The 27511-nt window shown below is 46.2% G+C and overlaps 1 protein-coding gene across 1 annotated transcript in view; it reads right to left on the bottom strand.

Moving 5' to 3' along the window:
- The window catches only part of galntl6 (polypeptide N-acetylgalactosaminyltransferase like 6), a 1368692-nt gene that overhangs the window by 1319193 nt on the left and 21988 nt on the right, over positions 1 to 27511 (bottom strand). The gene's annotated exons all lie outside the window — the stretch shown is intronic.

Here is a 27511-nt window from a genome sequence, read left to right as displayed (position 1 = left end):
CGCCTCCTGGTATAAAGCATCCAGGTAACTTTCCCCCTCGCTGATGTATCACAGAGTCTGCAGCTCAGCCTCCAGTTCAATGACTCTGAGCTGAAGTTCCTCAAGCCGCAGACACTTACTGCAGACGTGTTTGCCCTGGATCATAATGTTATCCAGCAGCTCCCACATGCTGCAGCCTTGTCACATCACCCGTCCTGTCATCCTTAATGTGTTTTAAATAATTACATAATTATAGTAATCACTTATTTATATTGCCTGATGACGAGCCTCTGGACCCGGTCACGTCACAGTTGCTGGAGCTGCAAAGGCAAGCTCGGGAATATCAGGAAGGTATGTCCGCTGCACTCCTCAAATTGCAAGGCATGATGGAGGAGTCCGCCCGTTTTCAGGTTGATGTGATAGCGCCGGCATGCCAATGCACTGAGGTCAACACTGGTCGGATGATGGCCACCATACAGACCTTTGTCCAGGACATCGCTCCTGCACTGCTGCGCGGGCTGAATTCCATCGTTGGGCTCTAACAGTGTGTACACGAGAGAGGTGCGGGGTAGCTTGATCTCACACCAGGTAACCCCCTTCTCCTCAAGAGGTCAGCCTGGGGCCTTCGGGCACCCACAGGAAGGAGAGTCAGCAGGTGAAACCCGGCGGCCATCCATCCAGGTGACTCCAGAAGTGTCTGGCCCATCTGAGTCCTCTCTTCCCTGTGACTCCAGCAACTCCAGCTCCACAGGCCGAGGAGGGTGCCACTGCCACACAGCAGGGCCCCGAAAGCAGGCCGGGGTCCTCCAGGTCTTGGCCCTCCACAGGACACCTGCCACGATCATTACAAGCAGGCCATAGCAGTCAGCAGGCTGCCTCCACCTCCGCTGTAGATGTCGGGAGAGAACCAAGACGTGGCGGCAGGGTTAGGAAGGTTAAGAAGATGTAGTTGCACAGCCTGGGCATGGGTGTTAATCACTTGTACATACTGTTCACTATTGTCAATAAACTCCCAAGTGTGTCTCCCTGCCTATGGCTCTTTGTTATGATGAGCAGTGTTCCTGTCATTCAGATGTGTAACCCTGGTTCCTGCACAAGATAAAGGCAGGTGTCTCAGCCCAGGGCTTCTTCCTTAGGCTTTGTGCAGCGTTCAGACCAAAGTGATGGTCCGGCCTCACACTCCCTGGACATATTACTGATGCCTGCACCTCGAAGGTGCTTGTTATTGCTGCCAGAATATCGTGGGCAGGCACCACAGAGTTCTCCCATACTCTCTGTGTGCTCTCAGCACCTTTAAGGTGGGGCTGGCCCCCATCTGTGACCAGTGACGCTGTGCTCCTGAAGGGCTCAGGAGCTGAAGGCGGACAAAGGATCAGGTGCATATAAAGTTTCATGGCTGCGTCTTTCTGATATATGGCCCTGATTACAAACGCAAATGAGCTGCCCTTGGCCAGCAGGAGTCAAACATTCACAGAGGCTGTGTGAATATCAATGCATCCAGGCTGTGCTGGTCCCGGGTGAAATGCACAAAGTTGTGTGCCCTCGCGAAGATGATGTCTGTGACCTCATTGATGTGGTTGTGGGTGAAGGCTTGCGATATCCCACAGAGGTCACCTGTGGAGCCCTGGCATAAAAATTGAGCGCCGCGGTCACTTTCATGGCAACGGGCAGTGGATGCCCTCCATGTCCCTGTGGCACCAAATCCTGTAGTAGCTGGCAGGTGTGACCAACTGGTTCCTATGACATGCGCAGTCTTCAGCAACACTGGTTCTCGGTCACCTGCAGGAATAAAAGGCAGCGTCTAATGACCCTGGGTCTAGGCGCCGACCAGCAATGGCTTGCTGTGCCTCTTCAGCGCTGTGTGGGGGAGCCCCAGCTACCCCTTCTTCCTGAGGTGCTGCTCCTCCCTCTGCACAGCCCAAGCGTCTCTGTCACTCTCTTTTCCGTCATCTCCACTCTCTGGATGCCACGTGGCATACAGCTAGGTCACCAGGCTCTATGTTCCTGATGCACTCCTCTTGCAGGGTGAAAGAGAGAGACATGTGGGTTAGCTTGGGTGTACAATGAACCTCTCTTGGTTAAGTCTGAAGGCCCCAATACATCCCAGAGAATGCTGGCCGCAACTTGGATGGCCAGAGATTAGTGCGCTGCATGGCTGCACGATACCCCACCCTCCTCCACCCCACTCCACCTGACCGATTGGCAGCAGCTTTGCCCACTGGACTACATGCTGTGCTCTCAGCTCAGGCATAGGCATTCTCCTAAACCGTGCTCCAAGGCTGCACTGTTAGCTTGAACCATGGGGGAGACTGGTCCAAACCGGGATGATAACATTGCAAGGAGCTGTGAGCACCTCCAGCAGTGACTGCTCCACAGCCAGCTTTAGCAAGGAGATTGTACAACGTGCCCAGTCATCCAACTGTTCTGCAGTCCACTAAAACACTGATTAGTTTGCAGTCTGTGCCCGAGAGGTGAAAAGCTCTGGAGCATTTGGTGGCAAATTTCATGTCTCTGCGTTGCTTGAGTGGGCAAATAAGCTAGAGGCCCAACTCCAGTCGTGTCAATGTGGCTGCGCCTGAACAGCCTCAGCTACAGCGGAATGGTCACTTTATACAAGGTTTGCCTAATGTGTGGCCGCTTCCCTGCCCAACCCCCCAATCCTGCACGTGCTTGTGCACCACCATCAGCTACAGTGCAGCCCTTGCAAACCCCAAACTTGCCTCAACAGCAGGGCAGCCCTTTATACTCCGCCACAACTTGCCTCGACCACAGGGTAGCCCTTGCCGCCCTGCCCTCTCCCCCAACGCGCCTCAACCTTGAAGTCCAACAGGCGACCCAGGCGAGCGCTGCACAACGTTACTGTGCACTCACCTCTGAGCTCCCCTCAAAGTGCAGCTGCCAAGTGCAGGCCTTATCTATACTGTTGTGAAACACATCAGCATGCAATCCCACCGGCGAGCTCGGACGATCCGGCGGGGTGGGTGATTCCAGCAGGATGGGCTTATAATGTATTACAATGAGGTTCCCGACATCCAATGGCTGGAATCGCAGCCCACCATTGACGAACAAAGCCGACGATTGCAAACCGATTTTTGGCCTTCGCGCCGTATTGCCCGCTCACACCACCGAACATGACCGATGCCAGCGGGCACAGACAATTCCACCCCAAGTGCGCATTGAAAAATAGGAGTCTAAATTGGGGTAAAGGAGCAAAGGGATCTAGGTGTGCAGATCATTGAAACAGCAACCTAAGTTAACAAGGCCATGAAAATGCAAATGAAGCTCTTAGGTTCATTTCCAGAGGAACTGAATTAAAAAAGCAGAGAAGGTATGTTAAACCTACATGGAAGATTGGCAAGAATGCAGTTGGAGCACTGCACACAGTTCTGGTCTCCATATTATAAAAAAGGATATAGAGGCATTAGTAAAGATGTCAAAATGATTTTTAGTGATGATATTCTGAACTGTGAATTCAGCGAAGGCTGAACACGCTCTCTAATTTAGAGAAGAGGAGGTTGAGTGGCGACCTGATAGAGGCTTTTAAAATTATAAAGAACATTATAGGATAGACATAGATAAGATGCTTCCACCTTTGGGAGAGTCCAAAACTATGGGTTATAAACACAAGATGGTCATTAATAAATCCAATAAGGAATTCGCTACCACAGAAAGTAGTTGAGGCCAAAATATTGTATGTTTTCAAGAAGGAGTTAGATATAGCTCTTGGGCAAAAGGGATCAAAGGATATGGGGAGAAAGTGGGAGCAGGCTATTGAGTTGGATGATCAGGCTCGAAGGGCCGAATGGCCTACTCCTGCTCCTATTTTCTATGTTTCCATTAATTCAGGGGAAATTTCTCCACCCAGGGAGCGGTTAGAATATGGAACTCACTACTCTCACAAAGAATAGTGGAGGAGAATAATATGGATGTATTTAAGGGGAAGCTAGATAAACATACAAGATGTTAAAGATTAGGAGATAACGCTGGTAAGGTTAGAGTGTGAGGAGGCTCATGTGGAGCACAGAGACTGACAGAGGCCAAATGGGCTGAACTGACTGTTTCTCTGTTGTCACTTCTACCTAACAGGTAAGCTGCTTCTGTGCTGCAGGTTGAAGGTATAAACCTCTGTTCCTCTTTGCTAGCCTCATCCATTAACATTCCAAACACAGGAAAGTGTGGAGTCAATGTGAGTGGACAATAGACCTATGGGTAGGACTACGCAATTACTTATTTTCGCCTACTCTCTTTCCCTTTAGTGCTATTTTTTTTTTCCCTGTCAAATGTTAATCGAATTCCCTTGTGAAAGTTACCATTGAATCTGCTTCCCTTTGGACTGTGCATTCCAGGTCACAACAACCCACTGCAAAACAATGCTTCCTCATGTCACCTCTGGTTGTTTCACCGCCCAATTTAAATCAGTGTCCTCTGCTTAGCAACACTTCTGCTGCAGCCACCGTCACCTACTTGCATTTATTTACGTGGGATCTTGCTGTGTAGTAAAGAGCTGCCTGTAGACAGTCACTGCACCTCTAAGCAATTTAGTCGATCAAATCATTGAATCATACTGCATAGAAGAAGGCCATTCGGCCCATCATGCTTGTGTCAGTTCCTTGAAAAGCTCTTCCGTTTAGTCCCCCTAACCCCCCCTTTCTTTTCCCATATTCCTGCATTTTGTTTTCCTTTCCAATGATTTATCCAATTCCCTTTTGAAACACCTTGAATAATGTTTGGAAAGACTAATAAGAGGCGACAGAAATGCAAGTGCTTATTGGTTATTTTGAAGGAGGAAGAACAACGCAACGACGTCGAGGGGCCTGAGAAGATTATATCCCAGTGCGGGTGGTGGGCATTATGGTTAAAGCTCTTTCCAGTGAGGGCTGTTAACTGGGGAAATCATGCCAGTGAACATTGCAGAGTTGGGATGGGATGAGATCCTGGATAGATTTGTAAATAAAGATGAGGATTTCAAAATCAATTGAGGAACACTGAAGGTGGACAAGGACAGGTTGTGGGATGTAAAATTCTTGAAGAGATGGGAGTTCCTTTTAGTGGAAATACAACATAAAAAAAAACTGCAAAGCATTTTAAGATTAATGAACTTCAGATCCTTTGAAAAAAAAAGACCTGCATTTGTATAGCACTTTTCTTCATAATGTCTTAAGGCACTTCAGAATGATTGAGTTATTTTTTGGAAAGGAGGGTGTTATGAGTGCAAACATGTCAGCCATTTGTTATATATTAAATCTTACAGACAGCACAGAGGCGAATGGCCAATTAATCAATATGGTGTTGGTTGAAGGATAAATGTTGGCCAGAACACTGGGGGAACTCCATCTCCAAATAAGGACATAAGAACATAAAAAACATATGAAATAGGATCAGGAGTAGGCCATTCGGCCCCCTGAGCCTGCTCCGCCATTTAATAAGAACATCTGACTGTGGCCTATATTCCACTTTCCTGCCTGCCACCATATCCCTTGGATCTCTCTTCTATCAAAAATCTGTCTAACTCAGCCTTGAATATATTCAATGACCCAGCCTCCTCTGCTCTCTGGGGAAGAGAATCCTGCAGAGAACTCCAAAAACTGAGAGAAGAAATTCCTCCTCATCTCCATCTTAAATGGGAGACCCCTTATTTTGCAAGGGTGCCACATAGTTCTAGATTCCCCAATGAGGGGAAACATCTTCCCAGCATCTACCCTGTGAAGCCCCCTCAGAATCTTATATGTTTCAATAAGATCGCCTCTCATTCTTCCAAACTCCAATGTGTAAAGATCCATAGGATGCTGTAGGATCTTTAAATTCCACGTGAATAAATGGACAGGGTGCTCTTTAAATTCTCATCCAAAAGAAAAGCCTCTCTGACAACATGGCACCCTCATTACTGCATTGGAGTGTCAGCCTGGATTACATGATCAAGGTCTGAAGCATATTTCAGCAAGAGAGAGTGAGAGAGAGGGGAAACATTGCCTTCTTTAATAGGATGAGGATGAGCAACATTGAATTCAGAAAAGAATATCAAATAGAAAAGAATCAGATGATTATTTAATAATTTAGCTGAGAGATACATCAGGCTCTTTAGGTTTCAGGTGACATCCCATAGAGACGACTGCATGCTTTAATATATATGCTCATTCAAGTCAAATGTTATTTTAAACTCAGCCCAATCTATGCAGGATACCGCAGTGGGCTCTTTAAAGTACAAATGCAGACAAATTCTACAGCTAGTTAATACGAGGCGATATGTGAAGGAGCGAGGGCAGAAGGCAGCAAGAAGGGCTGGTGAAATATTGGGTTGATCAATCAGCGTGTGTAGCAAGGTCAAAAAGATTCTGTAGTTATAAGCCAAATGACACATCAGAATTGTGCTTTTTAGCAACCTTTTTTGAAATGAGAAGAACTTTGGACTTGCTCACATTTTCTTCACCACTTAATTGTTTGACAAATCCATTTGGTGATCATGGAATCTTACAGCACAGAAAGACACCATTCGCTCTCTCTTTGAAAGAACTATAATTAATCCCCTTCTCTGTTCTTTTACCATAGTATTGACATTTTTTTTTCCTTTTCAAGTATTTATCCAATTCCCCTTTGAAGGCTGTTTTTAATTATTTCGTGGGATAGGGGCATCGCTGGCTGGGCCAGCATTTATTGTCCATCCCTAATCGCCCTTGAGAAGGTGGTGGTGAGCTGCCTTCTGGAACCGCTGCAGTCCCTGTGGTGTAGGTACACCCACAGTGCTGTTTGGAAGCGAGTTCCAGGATTTTGACCCAGCGACAGCGAAGGAACGGCAATATGTTTCCAAGTCAGGATGGTGAGTGGCTTGGAGGGGAACTTGCTGGTGGTGGCGTTCCCATGCATCTGCATGGTAGAGGCCGTGGGTTTGGAAGGTTCTGTCAATGGAGCCTTGGTGAGTTTCTGCAGTGCTTCTTGTAGATGGTGTACATTGCTGCCACTGTGTGTCGGCGCTGGAGGGAGTGGATTTTGAAGGAGGTGGATGGGGTGCTAATGAAGCGGGCTACTTTGTCTTGAATGGTGGAAAGCTTGTTGAGCATTGTTGGAGCTGCACTCATCCAGGCAAGTGGGGAGCATTCCATCAAACTCCTGACTCGTGCCTTGTCGATGGTGGACAGGCTTTGGGGAGTCAGGAGGTGAATTATGTGGAATTCAGGGAATTCTGTGGAATTCTCCACAGAATTCCCTGCCTCTGGCCTACTCTTGTAGCATGTTACTATTGAATTTATAACCACCCCCCTTTCAGGCAGTACATTCCAGGTGACAACAACTCGCTACGTAAGAAAAATCTCCTCATTCGCTCTCTGGTTCTTTTGCCAGTGTTACAGTATTAAGCTAAAATAGTTTATTAATAATCTTTGAACTGCTTTCCTCAGTAAGGATTAACAGCTATAGAGCAATACAGCATGAAATTTTATTAATAAGCCAGACAAGAGATCACGACATAATATTGATCAGATATTGGTTCCCTAAAACTTAATTAATTGCCCTTGTTCTTACTTTTTCTGTACTTTTTGATGTCCAGCCATTTCTTAACTGAGTCAAGGTCATCTTCAGGTGAACTAGAATTGGAAGGTTGGGGTAATTGGACAGGGAATGGAGACATCATTCAACCCCTGTTTTAACCCATATTTTCTATATTATAATAGTGGCTACACTTCAAAAGCAATTAATTGGTCGCGAAGCACGCTGGGGCATCCGAAGGGCATAGAAGGCGCCACATAAATGCAAGTCAATCCTTCAGTGATCTGGGGGAAGGCTATATTTGGAATGTGCCGTCTGTTCTCGCACTACTGGTACAAAGAGTGCAACTAGAGTGTGAGTGAGTGTGACAGATCAATTTATCATTCACGTTGCACAGTCTATTTGCTAGTTGCTATTTGTTCAAAGAGCTGACATACTAACTTTGCTCACCCTCTTACTGCTACACTTCAGCGTCACTCTCTGAACGTGGTAAGGACGGGTTTGAGCTGGCTTACCACACTGATAGCTCACCATGTAGGTGGCACTGAACACCCTGCTGAAGTGTAAAAGGCAGCAGTAAAAGAGTGCGTATGATAGATGTCAGGTTAATAAAGAAGTGAAGCCAGGCTGAATGTCAACAGTTCAGAGGGGAAGCGAAAAAAACAGAAACAAGGAGAATATAAGAAGAGACTGGCAGCTAACATAAAAATAAATCACAAAACTTTTATAGGCATGAAAGGGCGGTAGAAGGGTGAGTGGGGCTGATTAGGGACTAAAAGGGGGATATATGCGTGGAGGCAGAGGACATGTTTGAAATTCAACTGAAGTTTTTTTTTCAGGTACAAAAGGATTAGCACCATTTTTTCAAGCACAAAACTCAGTGAGTACTTTGCATCTACCTACACCAAGACTCCTTTCCCATTTTAAATAGGCTATAGGCATAGAAATAGCTTGGCTCAAGACATTAACCCATTTCAGTGGGGTCAATAGGCCACTGATTTTAGTCTTAAATATATTCAATCACTGAGTATCTACAGCCCTCTGTGGTAGAGAATTCCACAGATTCATGCCTCTCTGAGTGAAGAAATGTCTTCTTATCTCAGTAGGAAATGGCTGACCCCTTATCCTGAGACTATGTTCCCTGGTGCGGGACTCTCCGGTCAGGGGAAAATATCTCTCAATATCTACCCTCTTAAATCCTCTCAGGGTGAGATTACCTTTCACTCTTTTAATCTCCAGAGGATATAGGCTCAATCTGCTTAATCTCTTCTCATAGATCAGTCCTTTCACCCCAGGAGTGAATCTAGTGAACCTTCGTTGAACCTGACGAAGGCATGTATATTCTCAATGGATACGGAGACTAAATAATTATCGGATAAAGGTAATAAAGAAAGCAAGGTAAGCAAGAAGTTATTTTCTAGAGGGGTAGATTTCAAAAGCAGAGAAGTTATGATAAACCTGCATAGAAGCCTCCAGTTAGATCATGCTTGTGGTATAGTTATCAGTTCTGGTTTCCATATTATAAAATGGACACAGAAGCACTGGCAGAAGGTATAGTTTCTAAATTTGCAATGATACAAAAATACATGGAAAGTAAACTGTGAAGAGGACTTACTGAGGCTACAAAGGGACATAGATAGGTTAAGTGAGTGGGCAAAGATCTGGCAAATGGAGTATAATGTGGCAAAATGTGAAATTGTCCATTTTGGCAGGAAGAATAAAAAGGAAGCTTATTATCTAAATGGTGAGAGATTATAGAGTACTGAGATGCAGAGGGATCTAGGTGTCTTAGTTCATGAGTCACAAAAGGCTAGCAGGCAGGTACAGCAAGTAATTAGGAGATGAAGGAGGGCCATGTACAGCGTAAACACTGGCCAGTTAGACTGAATGGTCTGTTTCTGTGCTGCAGAATCTATGCAAGAAGAATCTGGCCCCACCTGAGGCCAAAGGCCAGCCACTAATACAATGAGAGCTGTACAGCGTGAAAGAAGTCACCTGAGTTCCCTATTACTAGCTGGCAATGAGCAAAACCAGGGTAAACATGATTGTCACTTGACTTGCGGGGCCAGCAAAGATGGCACTGGCTGAATTTGGGAACTCTTCGACAATCTCAAACTTTCTCCACACCTGCTGTCCCTTTGCATGCATTCGCTCATTGTGCCAACACTGGATCAAATGCTTTCCTTTAGTGGTAGAGTTGGAGGTGGATAAATTGAATTTAGGCTTCCAGTCCACAATACTCCTCTGTTGAGAGACAGTAGAATTTCAGACTGTATTTGTGACATTACCATAATATTTGATTCAGTTTATTGAGGGTGCTGGCTCCCAATGGCCATTCTTACAATGAGGACTGTCTGTCTGGTGCAATTTTCAGGTGGAGATCTGAAACTAGGGGCTGGGTTTTCCTGTGGGCTTTAGGACACCGATGTTTGGGGCCAAGTGGGGGTTGCTCAACTGCACTTCCAAGAAGTGAGCCCATTGGGCCAACCTTCCATGGGGTGGCCTCCTGATTGGCCACCATCACATTCGCCGGCCTATTAAGGATGGCAGGCAGGCTCCCGGTGTTGCAGGCCCAATGAGAGGGCTGGCAGCTCTGAAGCCTCGGCATCCCCACTGGGAGATTTGGGCACTGCTCAGGGAGGTCTTGAGATTGCAATGGCTTCTCAACGTAGGGTGGTGTTCATGAAATTAAAAACCGATGAGGATCGAAGCCGGTAAGGACTCCTAGGGCGGAGGGGAAAGCCAACCAGCGGATTAGTTTGGGCCACAGATGAAGCCTTTCCTGCCCACAACCCCGTCATTTCAGGCATGAAGCTTCCTACTTCCAAGCGTCTCCCGGCCTGTCACAGGGAGGCCAGCTCCTAATTGAAGCTTTATCACCTTGACTTAACTGCCCCAGTGGGGCATTGGAGAGCTATTCTGACAAGGCTCACCTCTATGTCCCCGGCACCCCCCCCACCACAACAAACCACCTCACCCCACCCCCCCACCTCCTGCTCCAACACCATTTCCACAAAGCCATAAAAATCAAGGACAACGTTTCTCGGAGCCCGATTGGAGTTTCCAAGTACAAATTGGCGCAGCATGCGTCAGAGCGTGTTTGGTCCATTTGTAGCAAGCGCCGACCAAACCTTAAAAACCTGAAACTAGGGGCTGGGTTTTCCTGTGGGCTTTAGGACACCGATGTTTGGGGCCAAGTGGGGGTTGCTCAACTGCACTTCCAAGAAGTGAGCCCATTGGGCCAACCTTCCATGGGGTGGCCTCCTGATTGGCCACCATCGCATTCGCCGGCCTATTAAGGATGGCAGGCAGGCTCCCGGTGTTGCAGGCCCAATGAGAGGGCTGGCAGCTCTGATTCCAATCTTTTTCTTTTTTGAGGGGATGTTCCCAAATAGAGGAGTGCTCTTCCGGTCTCCTATCCTCCTGCAAGGAAACTTCATCCCCTTTAAGGTCCTTCCAATGATAATTTCCACCCCAAGACTACCCGTGGCCTGGCCTGACAATCTGCCGTTGGAACTGGTGGGAATGGTAACGCCCCCACACTGGCCCAAACCTGCACTCTTACACGACACCCATATTGGGCCACGACTCGAAAATCATCCCTCCCGTCACTCGCGTATAAAAATGCAAGTCTTTTCTTTGAAACAAGGAGGTTTAGTTGCAGGACGCTCACTAGGAAAGGCAAATTATCCTGGCTGGGTAACAGTTTATATTTGTCAGTAAATCTTAATTCAAAGTAGAGCTGAAAGAAGTTGGCATTAAGCGTCGACAGCAAGATAAAGGCTAGTGAACTAAATTAAAACTGCAAAAGCTTCTTCTTAATTGCAGGGGGTTATAGGCTTGCTTTGTAAGGGCACAGACGCAACAGTTGCTATCTCATTATCCTCCTGCTAGATCTCTAGTATGGTGTGCACTCGATATACATCCCTACAAGATATCTCAAAAAGAATATGTTATGTAGAAAACATCAGGCGAGGCACAGAAGACAAGTGGGTAATAACCATAGTACTTCTATAGTCAGCGTGTCAGAGGAAGGGTGAAGCAGTTACCGCAAGGAAGGATGGTGGCAGAGAGACTGTTGCCATGACAGCGGTCTGCAGAAGTAAAGTTTCCAAAAGCCAGTTACTGTGCATTGCAGCACGCAAATAAATAATTGGATAGTTTATTCAGAAACGCCGCCACCACTAATTTCACATATCTTAATTTCTTTAATAAGCAAAGGAAGCAGACTTTGTCTTTTGATCTGGAAGTTCAAAGGGGTTCGCGGCAATAAAGAGATGGATGAAAAATTGTTAAAAGGCGTTGGGCTGCTCACAGGCGTGCATGCTATTTTCCTGCCCTATGCTTCGTGTGGGTTTGTTTGAGCTCCACTTGAACATGCAGATGTTTGTATTGCTGGGGCTGTAGCTTTTGTGTTTGTGAATGACACTATTGTGAAGTTGCCTGAGAAGCTGGCTTCAAAGCAATCGGATTTCTTAAAAGCACACGGAAAGGAAAGTGAAGAGTTCTTCTGAAATGAGGCAACCCACAACGTTGGAACCTGGAAAGGGACATATGTGTCGAGATTATGACTGGCATGAAACCACCTTCAATGAACTTGTACCAAAGTGCACCCTTCACCAATGGAATGCCAACGTGAATTAGGCAAATGCCGGAATTCAAATTGCACATGGAGGAATGTGGATAGGAGCTTGTTGAGTGGCTATTGCAGAACTGTGTCAACGCTAATGTCTAAGCTCCTGGTAAAGAGACTCCTCTTTGGGCATGACCCAGAATTTAGGCCGGAAAGTGCTCCGAAAGATGCCGATATCAATATTACACCCACGTACCCTCTCAATCCCAATTTAAAATGGGTGTGAACCAGCATAAAGACCCCTGGCTCGGAGAATCACTGAAGATTTGAATTCTTCTCTGAGCCTTAAAATTGAAGCTTCAGCTCATTCTGCCATCATTCACACACACACATTGGGCACAGCATGCTTAAATACCTGGGATCTGGGAAACGTTTCAACATTTTGAGTGGTTTGTATTTGCAACAGTAAAATGTACTAAAAGGAGCAGAAAATGCGGGTCTCAGAGAAGATAATTTGTTTCTTTTAAAAAAATACTCAAACGGTAACAAACATAAGAGCAGATTAATTACTTCTTTTCCTCAGGTGCCTGAAACCCCGCTCGCAATGTTGAGAGACTCTCCAAAACAAATGTAATTGAAGGATACCTGCACTTGGGAGCTGGGGTGTGCTTAGGTTTCTAGGTGGTGATTCATTCGGAAGGAGGGTTTGATGGACAGTCATAAAAGATCGAGGAGAGTTGGGCACACTATAGTTACACTATTCATTTAAGCCATGGAATTACAAGTGTTTCTAGGCACCATTACGGCAGAATCTCCAAGGTGTCCACTTATATTTTCTCTTCCTGGAATTGTCAGACACATTCATACCAGCGTTTCCAATATGTCTTCCTTTTCCCTCAATCGAGGATTCCCCTCCAATGTGGTTGACAAGGTTCTCTGCCCATTTCCCACACATCCCTTCTTGCTCTTTCCCCTCCCTTCCGGAACTATGATAGTGTTCCTTTTGTCTTCCCCTTCCACTCCACCAGCCTCAATAATCAACGGGTCATTTTCTGTCATTTGTAGCACCTCCAGTGTGCTGCTACCACCAAACTCACTTTCACCTTCCCTCCTCTTCCAATATTCTGAAGGGACCGGTCCCTCCGCACCACCCTGTTTCGCTCCTCAGTTATCTTCAGCAGTCCCCTCCCCTTCCCCTTCCCGTGGCGCTGTCCTGTGCAAGCATGTGAGATGCAACACTTGCCCATTCACCTCTTCCCTTTTCCCTCCCCGCAGTCAAGATTCCCAAACAACCCTTCCAGGTGACACAGCAATTTCAATTTAGTATACTTTATTCGCTGCTCACAATGTGGTCTCCTCTACACTGGGGAGGCCAAGTGCATATTTGGTGATCACTTTGCACGTCGCCTCCCTTCAGTCTGCAGGAGTGGTCCCAAGCTTCTGGGCTCCTGTCATTTTAATTCTCCGTCCTACTCCCACTCTGACCTCTTTATCTTTGGACCGCTACACTGTTCCAGAGAAGCTCAATTTAAGCTTGAGGAACAGTACCTCATCTTATGATTAGGCACGTTACAACCTTTCGGACTCAACACTGAGTTCAACAATTTCAGACCATTACCTTTGTCCTCGTTTAACCAGGCTGCAGTGGCAATGGTAATGCTGTTCCCATTTACACCTCCTTGAGGGTCATCTTTTGTTTCTTTACTTGTCCCATTACCACCTCCTTTTGTCTTGCACCATCATTCCTTTTGCCATTTAATTTCTCCTGTCTTCCACCTATCACAGGCCTTCCCTTCTGTTCTTTCCCACCTCCCTCTTCCTTTCCCTGTGATTGTTTAAAATCTTTTACATCTCTAACTTTCTCCGGATACGATTAAAAAGTCGTCGACCTGAAACATCTAACTGTTTCTCTCTCCGCAGATGGTGCTTGATCTGCTGACTGTTTCCAGCATTTTCTGTTTTTGCCCGAATACCTTCTCACTCCATCATGATGTTTAACAGGTCCCTGCTTCTCTATTCAAGAATTTTGCAGGCATTTCGACCTATCGACTCTCTCACGCAGTAACTGGAGCATCTGAACTACCCTTCAGTAGGAGGTCTTTTGGTGCAGGGGTCGCGTCCCTATCGCTGGGCCTAGCAGCTCCGGGTTCAAGTCCAACTTCAGGGGCGGGATTTTCCGCACCCCTCCCGCCGCCTGGATCTTCCGGTCCCTCCGCAAGTCGATGGGCTTCTGGCGGGTGTGCCGCCTCGCCCACGGTGGGTTCCTCCCCCCGACCGGGCCGGGAAATCCCAGCCCAGGGCTCGATAGCCACTGAAAGTACATTCATAATGAAGCCAAATGGTATCAGTCTGTAAATCCCTCCGATATGCCTGATGGCAGCTAGTAAGAGTGAGAGAGTTTCTCAGTCAGCCGTACTGCAGAAGGCAATGGCAAACCACTGCGATACTTTGCCAAGCACAATCATGGACAAGCCCATGGTCACCAACACTCCCTTAGGGCACGGTACCTGAAGGAGAAGGAGGTTGTCTCTTTTACTGCCCTCCCATTGATGCTTTTTGCTGCTTCAGCCCATGAGAGGGCACACCCTTCAACTTTCAGTTCCACACAAAGCAGCACACTTCCAATCTTTATTTCCAGCTATCTTCAGGACTCCTGCGCACTTCCAATATTCTGAGTTTTTACCTTATTTATTACACCTGGAAAGCGCAACAAGGTGGCACGGTGTGACAGGTGACGCGGCAACCAGGTCCAAGAAAGCAAGGGTAAACTTTAATCCGTCACGTCCAACCACTCCATCTACATTTATATATAAAACTAAATCATAGCTTCTAGATCTTACAGGGACTGCGGTGAAATAGCTGAGAGAGAAAGGGAGAAGCCTTCCACAAGGCCAAAACTACCTCAATAGGTCAAAAGCTCAATTTTGGAGCAAGAGTTTTAAGTCCCAGTGTGGACAAGTATGGAAGCCGACAGGAACAAAAGTTTGCGCTGCTGGCCAATGCGCCAGTTTGTCAACCCCATCCTGCTGTTAGAAATGGGGGTCTTGAATAAACAGGCATTTTCTGCATAATATTGAACCCTTATAAGATTTTCTAAACAGCACTGATTCTCTGTCTGGAAAGAGGATGTTTCTAAGCTGATAGAATGGCATCTTGTGCACCCCCTTACCCATGCAAATGTTTAGAAAGGGCCAGGATGTGACCCTCAGCAAGTTGTAAACTAAAAAGCTGACCTCGAGCGGGGTGACGCAAAATGGTGGGGTTGGTAACCATTCTGATGTTTGGAGTGCCTGTGCTGTGTCCATTGGTCAGAATAGTTAGGTCAATGATTGACACTAGGTAAACTACCAGCCCCCCCACAAAAAGGGTAAATATGGGGAGGCCCTGCTGAGGAGTCACATACAGGGGCTGAGGTGCCAGAGAGGGGCTGAGGTGTGGTGTGGGGTTGAGGGGCTGAGGTGCTGGTGAGGGGTTGAGGTGTGGTGAGGGGCTGAGGGGTTGAGGTGTGGTGAGGGGCTGGTAAGGGGCTGAGGTGCTGGTGGGGTCTGAGGTGCTGGGGAGGGGCTGAGGTGCTGGGGAGGGGCTGAGGTGCTGGTGGGGTCTGAGGTGCTGGGGAGGGGCTGAGGTGCTGGTGAGGTGACAGTGCTCATTGGGCAGCTGCCTTCATCAGATGGAAGATGGACCAGAGGAGGAGGGGGAAGACCGAGAGATCGAGGGAAGAGTTTCCTAACACTTTCACTAGATAGTGGAATGTTGTTACCACAAGCTGTTACAGGTCATATGCTTTCCTTTCTGTCTAATTAGTTATGTATCATATCTAAACTGTCTTTCTTAACCAGCTTAAACCATCTTAAAATTGCTTATAACTAGTCGACTGCCTATTTAGGTATCTGTGGCCCCTGAATCCAAAAATCTTACACTGCCCCAATGGGTCATTTTCCCAGAGATGGGATGAGGACGTGGCAAGGCCTATCACCCGGAACACAAAAACACAAGAACGAGGAGCAGGAGACCATTGGCCCTCAAGGCTGTCCTGTCATTCACTAAGATTATGGCTGACCCACACCCACACCCCCATAGAAGCAGCAGGTAGCCAATTAATGGGAATTAAAGGCCAATCAAGGCCCACTGTCAGAGGCCGTCCGGACTAGAGAATCCAAAACCCAAGCTCCTGCCCCTGGACTTTTTCAATTCATATCAGAAGTGTTTAGAATCTTACTGTGGTGAAACGGTTGGAACTTGGTAATGGCTCATTGTTAGGTCCACAATCAAAAGTGTGGAGCTAATGAAGGTCATCTTCCCCTCCAGTGCTGCTCACCCTTTCCAAACAGAGGAACTTTGGGCCATTTGCCTCACTGTTAGCAGCCCTCAAGTCAAGCTTGGGGAGGGGGCATGAAAAGAGGACAACGGAGGGGACAGTTGCAATAGTGGGTCTGCAGTTGCCCTCCAGGGTCCATGGGGCCAGGGGGAGAACTCCTGCTCCTGACGGCTCTACACTTAAAGCGTACTCACTATTTCGATGGCATCATTCATTGTGCTAAGTTATTACTTAGAAAGCGTGAGTGTGAAGACTCCACGCCAACTCCACTCAGGGCAGCCTAATCTCTCATACAAGGCCAATGTAAAATTGGTCACATTGGTTCAACAACACTCAAGAAGCTGGACACTGTCAGGACAAAGCAGCCCGCTTGACTGGCATCACATCCACAAACGCTCACTCCCTCCATCACTGACACACAGTAGCAGCAGTGTGTACCATCTACAAGATGCACTGCAGGAATTCATCAAGGCTCCTTCGACAGCACCTTCCAAACCCACGACCACTACCATCCAGAAGGACAAGGGCAGCAGACAGACAGGAACAACACCACCTGCAAGTTCCTCTCCAAGCCACAGCCATCCTGAACTGGAACTATATCGCCGTTCCTTCACTGTCCCTGGGTCGAAATCCTGGAACTCCCTCCTCCCCAGCCCTGTGGGTGTACCTACACCATAGGGACTGCAGCAGTTCAAGAAGGCAGCTCACCACCACCTTCTGGAGGGCAATTAGGAATGGGCAATAAAAGCTGGCCCAGCCAGCGGCACCTACACCCATGAAAGAAGTTTTGAAAATCCTCAGATAGAAAATAGACATAATGATGAAAGAATTCCCACCCTAATTATTAATTGGTAGCAGTCACCAGGCTTCAGTTTATTTCCTAATTCAGTTACTATTTGTGGTTCACCTCCAAGCTCTGTTACTGATTTTCCTAAAGAAAACTTAACTCAATGACGAACAAAACAGTAAACTGCCAACACGTGTGATGATGCTTAAATATGCATCGCATCGTCTGCCTGTTATATACCCCGCCCCACTCTAGGCCTATCAAACTCAACTGAACCGAATATTAGGAGGGCCATATAACAGGTGGTCAGTGGAAATCGCCCTCTTGGGGCTGAATTTTACAGGGGGCGGCGTATTGCTTGACCCTTCCCCTGCCCTGGGTGGAACATCACTACCACACTGACCAACACTCAACAAGGCCTCCTGCAACAATAACACGCTGCGGGTGACCTTCTGCAGGTAAAGGTCGGACTTCTGCCCCCAGTGGGAGGACGTGCCCACCCTTGAGATTTCCCAGGCAATCTGATTGTAGATGGGCACTGATCCCAGACTAAGGTAAGCCCCCGGGCCTTTAGGCGGGAAGGGTTCGTGTATCCCAGGGAGCGAGGTGAGGTGGGGTTGGGGTGGGTTTTCAAAGCCAGATGGGGAGAAACAAAGGGGAGGTGGGGGGGGTTGTAAACATCTTGTTGGGGGGGTGCGCACAGAGCAGCACCCCCGCCCCCACCAAAGATGCACCCATCCTTCCTGTCTTTTCCACAAAGTTATTTTAAAAATGAATCTTGCCTGCCTGCTCACGGCAACCCAATTTTATGGGATGGGCAACATGTTATTGGGGTCAATTTGCTTGTTAACAAGTTCGATTGCCCATTAATTATTTCTTTAGTAATGGCTGGTGGGGCTGCGGATTTTGGCACCCGCCCGCCTACCATATTACGGGCAGGAAGACAGTGGGCTAGCCACTGTCGTGTTTCACGTGCTCCCCCCCACCGAAAAACACAGCCAGCGGTGGGGCCGTGAAATCTAGCCCTTTGTACCACTGCCTGAGACTAATTTCCATTCTCTTTCCCCCCTCCGCCTCCGTGTCACCCATGATTCCAAGTGGCTTTAATTCACAAGGATATTTTTCTTGCTCAAGGGCCCGAAAAATTTTCAGGATCAAGCCTTACTTAAATTTTACCGGAAAGCGGCGGGCACCAGGATAGACAATCCCAGGCTTCTGGATTACTACTGGATTACAATAACCACCCTATGCTACTGTAACAATGAGGAGTGGGGATTCCTGTAGGAGAGTTAGGCCTCATCTGGAGTACCGTGTCCAGTTCTGGGTGCCATACTTGAGGAAGGATGTGACGGCACTGGAGAGAGTACAGAGGAGATTCACAAGAATGATTCCTGGGATAAAGAACTGTAGCTTTGAGGATAGATTGGAGAGGTTGGGACTGTTCTCTTTGGAGAAAAGAAGGCTGAGAGGAGACTTAATGGAGGTATTCAAGATCATGAGGAATATGGACAGGGTAAATAGTGAGAAACTGTTCCCACTCGAGAGAGCATCAAGAACTAGAGGACATAGATTCAAAAAAAATTGACAAAAGGAGTAAATGTGATGTGAGGAAAACATTTTTCAACCAGAGGGTGGTTGGAGTTTGGAACGTACTTCCTGAACGGGTGGTGGAGGCAGGTTCGATTGAGGTATTCAAAAGGGAATTGGGATTGCTACCTGAAAAGAGAGAATATGTAAGGTTACTGGGAAAGGGCATGGGGAGGTGGAATGGTCTTTCAGAGAGCCAGTGCAGATTTGATGGGCCGAATGGCCTCCTTCTGCACTGTACAATACTGTGATACTGAGAGGAGGACCAGAAAAAAAAAAACTAGGACAAAGCAAGGCGGCAATCTGCCTCTCTCTGCAGTCGGCCTCTCTACCCAGCTTTAGAATATTTTCACAAAATGATAGTGGGGGAAATTCAGTTCTTAAATTCAGACTGCTTGATGAGTTGAATGATCTTTACTCATGCTGTATGTTTAAATGTTTCTTGTAGTTCTCTGCAACCTTCTAAAGACAATGAATTATTAAGTCTGCCTGCATTTGTCACTTGGAGAGAGTACCATTACTCCCATCTGAAATCCAGGCAAATCTCAGTATCTTTAAATTCTCACAGACTATTCAACCCTAAAATCAACTGCCCGCCCCCAAATCCAAATCTAATGGTTGTGAAACCCAAGCGACATGCTTCGCAACATCTACTGTCACAATCTTTCCGAGATTTTGGCCTTGAGGTTCCGCCTGAACCCTCGCTAAATTTTGTCGGGAGATCAGCGGAGCTCCGTGGGAAATGTCGCAGAAGGCCGGAGATGGACTGCTCCAATGTTTCCCTGAGGCTTCTGCCAATCCCATGCCCAAGTTACAGGAAAAGTCCTCATGGAATTTTAGCGCTCCTCAATCGCCAAGGGCGGCCATCACATCGCCAAGGGCGGCCATCACATCGCCAAGGGCGGCCATCACATCGCCAAGGGCCGCCATCACATCGCCAAGGGCGGCCATCACATTGCCAAGGGCGGCCATCACATCGCCAAGGGCCGCCATCACATCGCCAAGGGCGGCCATCACATCGCCAAGGGTGGCCATCACATCGCCAAGGGCCACCATCATATCGCCAAGGGCCGCCATCATATCGCCAAGGGCGGCCATCACATCGCCAAGGGCGGCCATCACATCGCCAAGGGCAGCCATCACATCGCCAAGGGCCGCCATCACATCGCCAAGGGCCGCCATCACATCGCCAAGGCTGCCATCATACCAACTTGGCGAGTCTTGTCACCAAATACTGGGAGACCTCTTAAAACTGGTCTCCTGAAATAGTTGTCAAAAAAATGATGAACGTGCCACTTACTATGTTATGAATTTTAAACACCATTTCACTCACTGAATCAGATTGTTAAGTATTCCTACAGCACATCACTACAAGATTATTGCTCTAGTGATCACTACAAGATTATTGCTCTGGTGATACAATTTTTCCCTATTTATCTCTTGAGATCCATCATGAAGCTTACTTTCTCATGCTGAACCGACACCTACTAAGCTTCTTTTGCAAGTTACATAACTTACAAAAACCTCATGCTCCGGTGAACTGAAACTTGGTACTACTCGGAGACGAAGGCAGATCCTTAACTACATGTTTCAGAAAGTAATGCCTGTCCTTCACTTCTCCTCACTGGTTTTCCACTTTGAAACATCTGTTCTTTCCTAAAGAGGCACAATGTTTCTTTTCATCTCAGAATGATATTTCCAACCTCTGAGGACAAGGTGATGTAAGTCTGTCAAATAGAACACATTTACGAAGACAATTTGATTACCTTGTTCTCTTTTTCTTATATATTTGTTTATTGACCATCCCCAATTGCCCCTGTTCAGAGGGCATTTAAAAGCCAACCACATTGCTGTGGATCACATGTAGGCCAGACCAGGTAAGGATGGTAGATTTCTTTCCCTGAAGGGCATTAGTGAACCAGATGTCCTTTTTACAACAGTCATTTCCTGTTCATCATCAGACTTTTAATTCCAGATTTTTATTGAATTCAAATTTCGCCATCTGCCGTGGTGGGATTCGAACCCAGGTCCCACAGCATTACCCTGGGTCTCTGAAATATTAGTCCAGTGACTACGTCACCACCTCCCCTAACTACAGCTACAACTCCAACAACCTGTAATCATATAGCAGCAATGAGAAATTGCATTTAACGGAGTTAAACACGCCAGGGTGTTTCACAGCAACATTATTAGACAAAATTATTGGGACACATGCCAAAAAGCTTGCTCAAAGAGTTAAGTTTGGTGAGGCCAACTTTGGAGTATTGTGTGCAGTTCTGGTCGCCTAACTACAGGAAGGATATCAGTAAGATTGAGAGAGTGCAGAGAAGATTTACTAGGATGTTGCCGGGTCTTAAGGAGTTGAGTTACAGGGAAAGATTAAACAGGTCAGGATTTTATTCTTTGGAGCGTAGAAGAATGATGGGAGATTTGATAGAACTTTACAAAATTGTGAGGGGTACAGACAGAGTAAATGCGAGTAGGCTCTTTCCACTTAGATTAGGAGAAATAAACACGAGAGGACATGGCTTTAGGTTGAAAGGGGAAAAGTTTAGGGGGAACATTAGGGGGAACTTCTTCACTCAGAGAGTGGTGAGAGTGTGGAACGAGTTACCATCTGACGTGGTAAATGCGGGCTCACTCTTAAGTTTTAAGAATAAATTAGATAGATACATGGATGGGAGAGGTCTGGAGGGTTATGGACTAGGTGCAGGTCAATGGGACTAGCGGAATAATATTTCAGCACAGACTAGAAGGGCCGAATGGCTTGTTTTCTGTGCTGTAGTGTTCTATGGTTCTAAGTTTCAGCAGCATCTTAAAAGGCAGAGAGAGAGTGAGAAATGTGGGGAGGTTTAGGGAGGCAATTTCAGAGCTTAGGGCCTAGGTAGTTGAAGGCAGAGTCGCCACTAGTGGGGCAAAGGAACACTGGGATGTACAAGAGACCAGAATTGGAGGATCGCTTCCTGAACACCATTCCTGTATCAGCCATGGCTGTTTGATAGTACTCTTGTTTCAGACTCAGAAGATTGTGGATTCAAATCCAGTCCAGAAACTTAGCCTAAAATCTAGGTTGAAAGTCCAGTGTCGTGCTGAGTGAGTGCTGCAGTTTTGGAGTTTCTGTCTCTCAGGTGAGATGTTAAATTGAGGCTCTCTCTGTCCTGGCTGGTGAACGTAAATGAGCCCACAGCAATATTTCAAAGAAGATCAGAGGACCTAATCCTGGTCTCAAAGCTTAGACCTACCACTACATTACTGAAAACAAACGATCTGTTTTTTTTATCAAATTGATGTTTGTGGGAGTTTGCTGAGCGCATATTGGCTGCCATGTTTCCTACATTCCAATGACTACATTACAAAAGCACTTCACTGGCTGAAACACGCTTTGGTACATCCTGAGTTTGTGAAAGGTGTTATATAAATGCAAGTCTTTCTTTTACTATCAAGCGAGTCCCGTTGGACCTGGAAATGTGTGGACATTAGAGCACTACTTTTGGCCATAAAGTCTGTTCAAACTGTATAACCTTGCCAGTTATCACTGTTTTGAGGCCCTAGACAATGGCTAGTGTCCATGCAACCAGACAAGTGGGGTGCTGAGGGGAGAGGGCAACACTTTTTAAAAGAGAGAGAGCAGAAAATTGATGGGGTAAAGGAAGAAATAGAACTTAAATATGTTTATTTTTCACTCCATATCCATCTTTTTGGATAGGGCTTAATTGGAATCATGTCACTGTAGGATTAATAAAATGGTGAGCAAACCAAAGAGTTTACAAGGGAAGAATGAATGCCATCATCAGCATTTTCCAAACCCGTGGCCTCTACCACCTAGAAGGTCAAGGGCAACAGATAGACGGGAACACCACCACCTGCAGCTTCCCCTCCAAGTCACTCACCATTCTGGCTTGGAGCCATATATCAGCTCCTTCACTGTCGCTGGGTCAAAATCCTGGAACTCCGCCCCTAACAGCACTGTGGGTGTACCTACACCACAGGGACTGCAGGGGCTCAAGAGGGCAGCTCACCACCACCTTCGCAGGGGCCATGCTGGCCTAACCAGCGATGCCCACATCCCGTGACCGAATGAAAAAGAAAAATTCAGCCCCAAGCACAAACTGTTAAGAGTGCAATAATCATAACCCTGATTTGGAGATTGGTCGTTGTATATCCATCAGAAATATCACTGTAGGAAAAGTGCAGGTCAAAGAAGTACACTGCACTAAAGGGGAGCAAGTAAGTAACAATTTGGCAATGCATCGTCATTCAGTGGCATTCTACCAAAAAATTCTTAGATATTCATTATATTCTAAACCCTTCAATAAGAACAATGGTGTAGCCTCTCAGATGGAAAGTCATGACCTGAAATGTTAACTCTTAATTTTCTCTCCATAAACCTGATGAATAGTTCTAGAATTTTCCATTGTTATTTTAGATTTTCAGTGTTTTTCTTCTATGAAAAATCAAGTTCCTGTTTTTGTTACTTAGATGCCACTGTTCAGCTTTGGTCATCAATTAGTGCTTCACCATTTCAGGGTGATATTGACCATTTCCTCATTTAGTTGATGTACTGATGTGTTAATGGTCTAACCTCCATTTATGGAGCAGGATTAGCTGGTCTTAAATATGCCTTAAATATCTGGTTACAACACAGGATCATATGAAAATCCAATTTATTACTGGAAATTAGAACATTAAATTCTGTTAAAAATGCTCCTTCTTAGTTACGTGCTGTTTTTATAACGCTCCTGTGAAACATCATGGGACATTTTATTACATTAAAGGTGCTATAGAAATGCATGCTGCTGCTGTTGTAGCCAATTCAATTACCGACCAAGGTGAAACAAAAGCAAAATCTATTTCTGTAAACTTTTCTAGTTAACAAAACGTAACCGCAAAGATGTGACAGTGTAATTTATTACTATTGCATTGCTCTATATTTTATGTATTGTTTTATGATGGGTGTCACTGAGCTTGTAGCTCTTCAAACACACTTCACTGAAATGCAACCTTACTTCGAACAAAATAGGCTTGAAAACAAATAAGCTCCCTTGCGGCTTTTGCAGAAGCAAAGGAAAGAACAAAAGAACAGTATTTCAGCTCCAGTTTCTTATATCACACTCTGTATATGTTCACTGTGGCTTTCCACCGAAACTTCTCATCAGTCACACACTTTGTACATCTGAAAGTTGCTGGACAATTTTGGTTTCAAATTAACGTTGAGATGGGAGAGACGCCAGTAAAGCAGCATGTATTGCCCATCCCTAGTTTCTCTGAGGGCATTAAGAGTCCAGCACAAAGAGTAGCACTGGAATCAAATCTTGTGATAGCACTCTCTTGGGGCCATTTGTGCACGTAAGTATATAAGCAAACCAGAATAAACCAATTCAGTTGGGTTCTCAGTCTCCATGTGTATGCACCAGTGTTTCTGCCCTGCAAAGGTAGCACAGTCTGGCAATGAGAATGGGTTGAGGGATTTCTGATGAATCCAACAACTGGTAAAACTCTCAATACTTTGCGAAGTTTCTTTGCTGCTCATGGGTTGCCAAAGAAAATTGTGCCCGACAACATTCAGAAGAATTTGTAAAATTCATGAGAACGAATGGGATAAAACACACTAGAGTTCCACCATATCATCCCGCTCCAAATGGAGCAGCACAGCACACAGTACAACTTGTTAATTGTGTTCTTGCTGGGCAATTGCTAGATACAATTTGAAAAAAAAAAATCAGTTGTTACTGACTCACAAACTGGCGAATTGTTTGTTTATTTATCATTCATATTACACTTCGCGCTACAACTGGCAGAACATCAACTGAATTATTTCTTAGAAGACAGCCTTGAGCGAGGTTTTCATTGCTGAGGCCACATTGAGCACAGGCAGTTGAAGAGAAGCAATCCAGACAGAAAGAGTCATGATTGGTTGTCCGCGCACATATTTGGTCAAGGCGTTTGGTAGTGGGAAAAACACATAGATCATGTTTTACTCTCAGAGGTACACAGAGAAGAAGGGTGTTGGGGGAATCAAATGAGCCTGATGAATTGGATAGTTGAGAGGCAAGTAAATTAACTTCAATCCAAGTTGTGCCTTAAATGAGTTCAGGGGTGAATTTTACGGTTGATCGAGCGGGCGCGCGTCCGACCTGATCGGGTGCGAAATCGTGCGAGATGACTTCGGTCATCCCGCGCGATCTTTCGCTTGGCGAGCGCGTTTCCAACATTTGCACGCGCCCACCGACAATTGAGAGGGCAATTAAGCCCATTAATGGCGCATCTGTCTGTTATTTTTCGTAGCCCGCCCAACCCCATGGCTGGTGGACGGGCGAATCGGCCAGGGCAGCCTTTACATTCTTCATCAAACCTCATCCAAGGGCGGGATGAGGTTTCCGTGATTAAACGAAATAGAAATTTAAAAATCTGTGGACAGCATTTTTATCATCTATATGCTCAGGTGCGTGATTGTGATGCTTGGACATCTTTTTTTTCTGATTTTCAAAACTTTATTTCATGGTTTTCGGGTCTGCAGCTCCCTGTGGCATCTCCTAGTCTTCGGGGAGCTTTCTCTCAGGGCTTGCCTGCGCCCGTGTTGACCTCATCGCCCGCCCTCCTCCCGCCCCCGCCCCCACCCCGGCAGCGCTGAGCTTTTTAGTGCACGCTTCACACTTCTTGCTGGCCGTTAATTGGCCAGTCAGCGTGAAATCGCGGTCAGGGGCCGATTGTGGTCGGCGGTCAGTTTCCGGCCGATCCCAGGCCCGCTGACCGCGCCTAGCCGCTGAGCTTAAATTTCAGGCCCATATTGGGTGGGGAGGGGAGGCAATGGCGTAGTGGTATTGTCGCTGGACTAGTAATCCAGGAGCCCAGGGTAATGCTCTGTGGACCCAGGTTCAAATCCTGCCACAGCAAATGGTGGAATTTGAGTTCAAAAAAAAATCTGGAATTGAAAGTTGCCGACTGTTGTAAAAACCCATCTGGTTCACTAATGTCCTTTAGGGAAGGAAATCTGCTGTCTTTACCTGGCCTGGCCTACATGTGACTCCAGGCCCACAGCAATGTGGCTGGCTCTTAAATGCCCTCTGAACAAGGGCAATTCAGGGTGGGCAATAACTGCTGGCCTAGCCAGTGATGCCCACATCCCATGAATGTATAAAAAAGAAAGCTGTTAAATTGTTCAAAACCCAACTAGTTACCTAATGTCCTCCAGAGAAGGGACCTGTGATATATTTGCAGGACAGAAACATTGTAGCATACACATGGGGCAGGATTTTTCACTCGGCGTGTGGGCGCACGCCGAAGATCCAAAAATCCTGTCCATGGAGTTTGAGTATTCACAAATTGGCACGTTTTGGACTTAAACTCATGTACCATGAACCACGGAATAGTTCCAGTATCGAAGTGGGCCATTCAGCCTGACGTATCCCTGCTGGCTCTCTTGCAAGAGCAATTCAGCTGGTTCCCCGCCACACCTTGTCCCTGCACCCCTGCAAATTTTTTCCCTTCAGATAATTATCCAATTCCCTTTTGAAAGCCACGATTGAATCTGCCTCCACCACATTCTCAAGGAGTGCCTGCTAGACCCTCACCACTCGCTGCATAAAAATATTGTTCCTTTCCCATTCACGTTAAATTAGGATAATGTATCTGTACTTTAGTAAATAAATAGCATTAGTTTCCATTTACAAATGGCATTTTCCAACGGTACTATACTACAGATGCACCTTTTAACCTGCTACAAAAAGATAAAAAATCTATCGTCACTTGGACCAAAGACTGGCGTCAAGATGACCATGAGGTGAATGGCATTCACCATTATTTATGCATAACTTCTACAACAACTCATACAAACATTTTTTGCTTTCCCATCCCTCTTCCCAAGCTCTAGAGAGGAAGACGTGACGATTTTCGTTGGCTCTTTACCAACATGCATCTTACTTAATAAAAAATTAAGCTTAGCAGGCTAATAAAAAAACAATTTCAGAGGAGGAACAGATGCGATGTTCACTGCAGGTATCCCACAGCCGCTGTCCAAGTTACACCATTCTACCATTAGATTCACAAAAATAGTAAAATTTATCGTGTTATGATCTCCACAGAGACCGATAACTTTTAAGAAAGAAATTCCAAATTCCAGTTAATGGCTGAAAGGATAAAACAACAATGTTTCACATCACCAAGCCAGCATTTGTTGCCCATCCCTAACTGCCCTTGAACTGAGTGGCTTGCCCAGCTGTTTCAGAGGGAAGTTAAGAGTCAGCCACATTGCTGTGGGTCTGGAGTCACATGTAGGCCAGACCAGGGAAGGATGGCAGATTTCCTTCCTTATAGGAAATTAGAGAACCAGATAGGTTTTTCCAACAGTTGATGATACATACAAATGTATAAAATAGCAGAGATGCAAGCCATTCGGTCCCTCAAGCCTGCTCTGCCATTCAATAAGATCATGACTGATCTGTTTGTGTTTCCCAATTCCACATTCCCATCTAACCCCAATAACCTTTGATTCCCTTGCCTAACAAGAATGTATCTACTATTGCCTTAAAAATATTCAATGACCCAGCTCCCATCAGCTTCTGAGGCAACGAGTTCCAAAGTCGCACAACCCTCTGAGAGAAAAAAATTCTCCTCATCTCTGTCCTAAAAGGGCAACCCCTAATTTTAAAACAGTGCCCCCTAGTTCTGGACTCACCCACAAGAGGAAACATCCTTTCCATGTCCACCTTGTCAGGACCATTCAGGATCTTGTATACTTCAATCAAATCACCCCTCACTCTTCTAAACTCCAGTGGAAACAAGCCCAGCC

The sequence above is a fragment of the Cetorhinus maximus genome, chromosome 2 (assembly GCF_964194155.1).
Source record: "Cetorhinus maximus chromosome 2, sCetMax3.hap1.1, whole genome shotgun sequence".
Lineage (NCBI taxonomy): Eukaryota > Metazoa > Chordata > Chondrichthyes > Lamniformes > Cetorhinidae > Cetorhinus > Cetorhinus maximus.
This window is presented reverse-complemented; position numbering and strand designations above follow the sequence as displayed.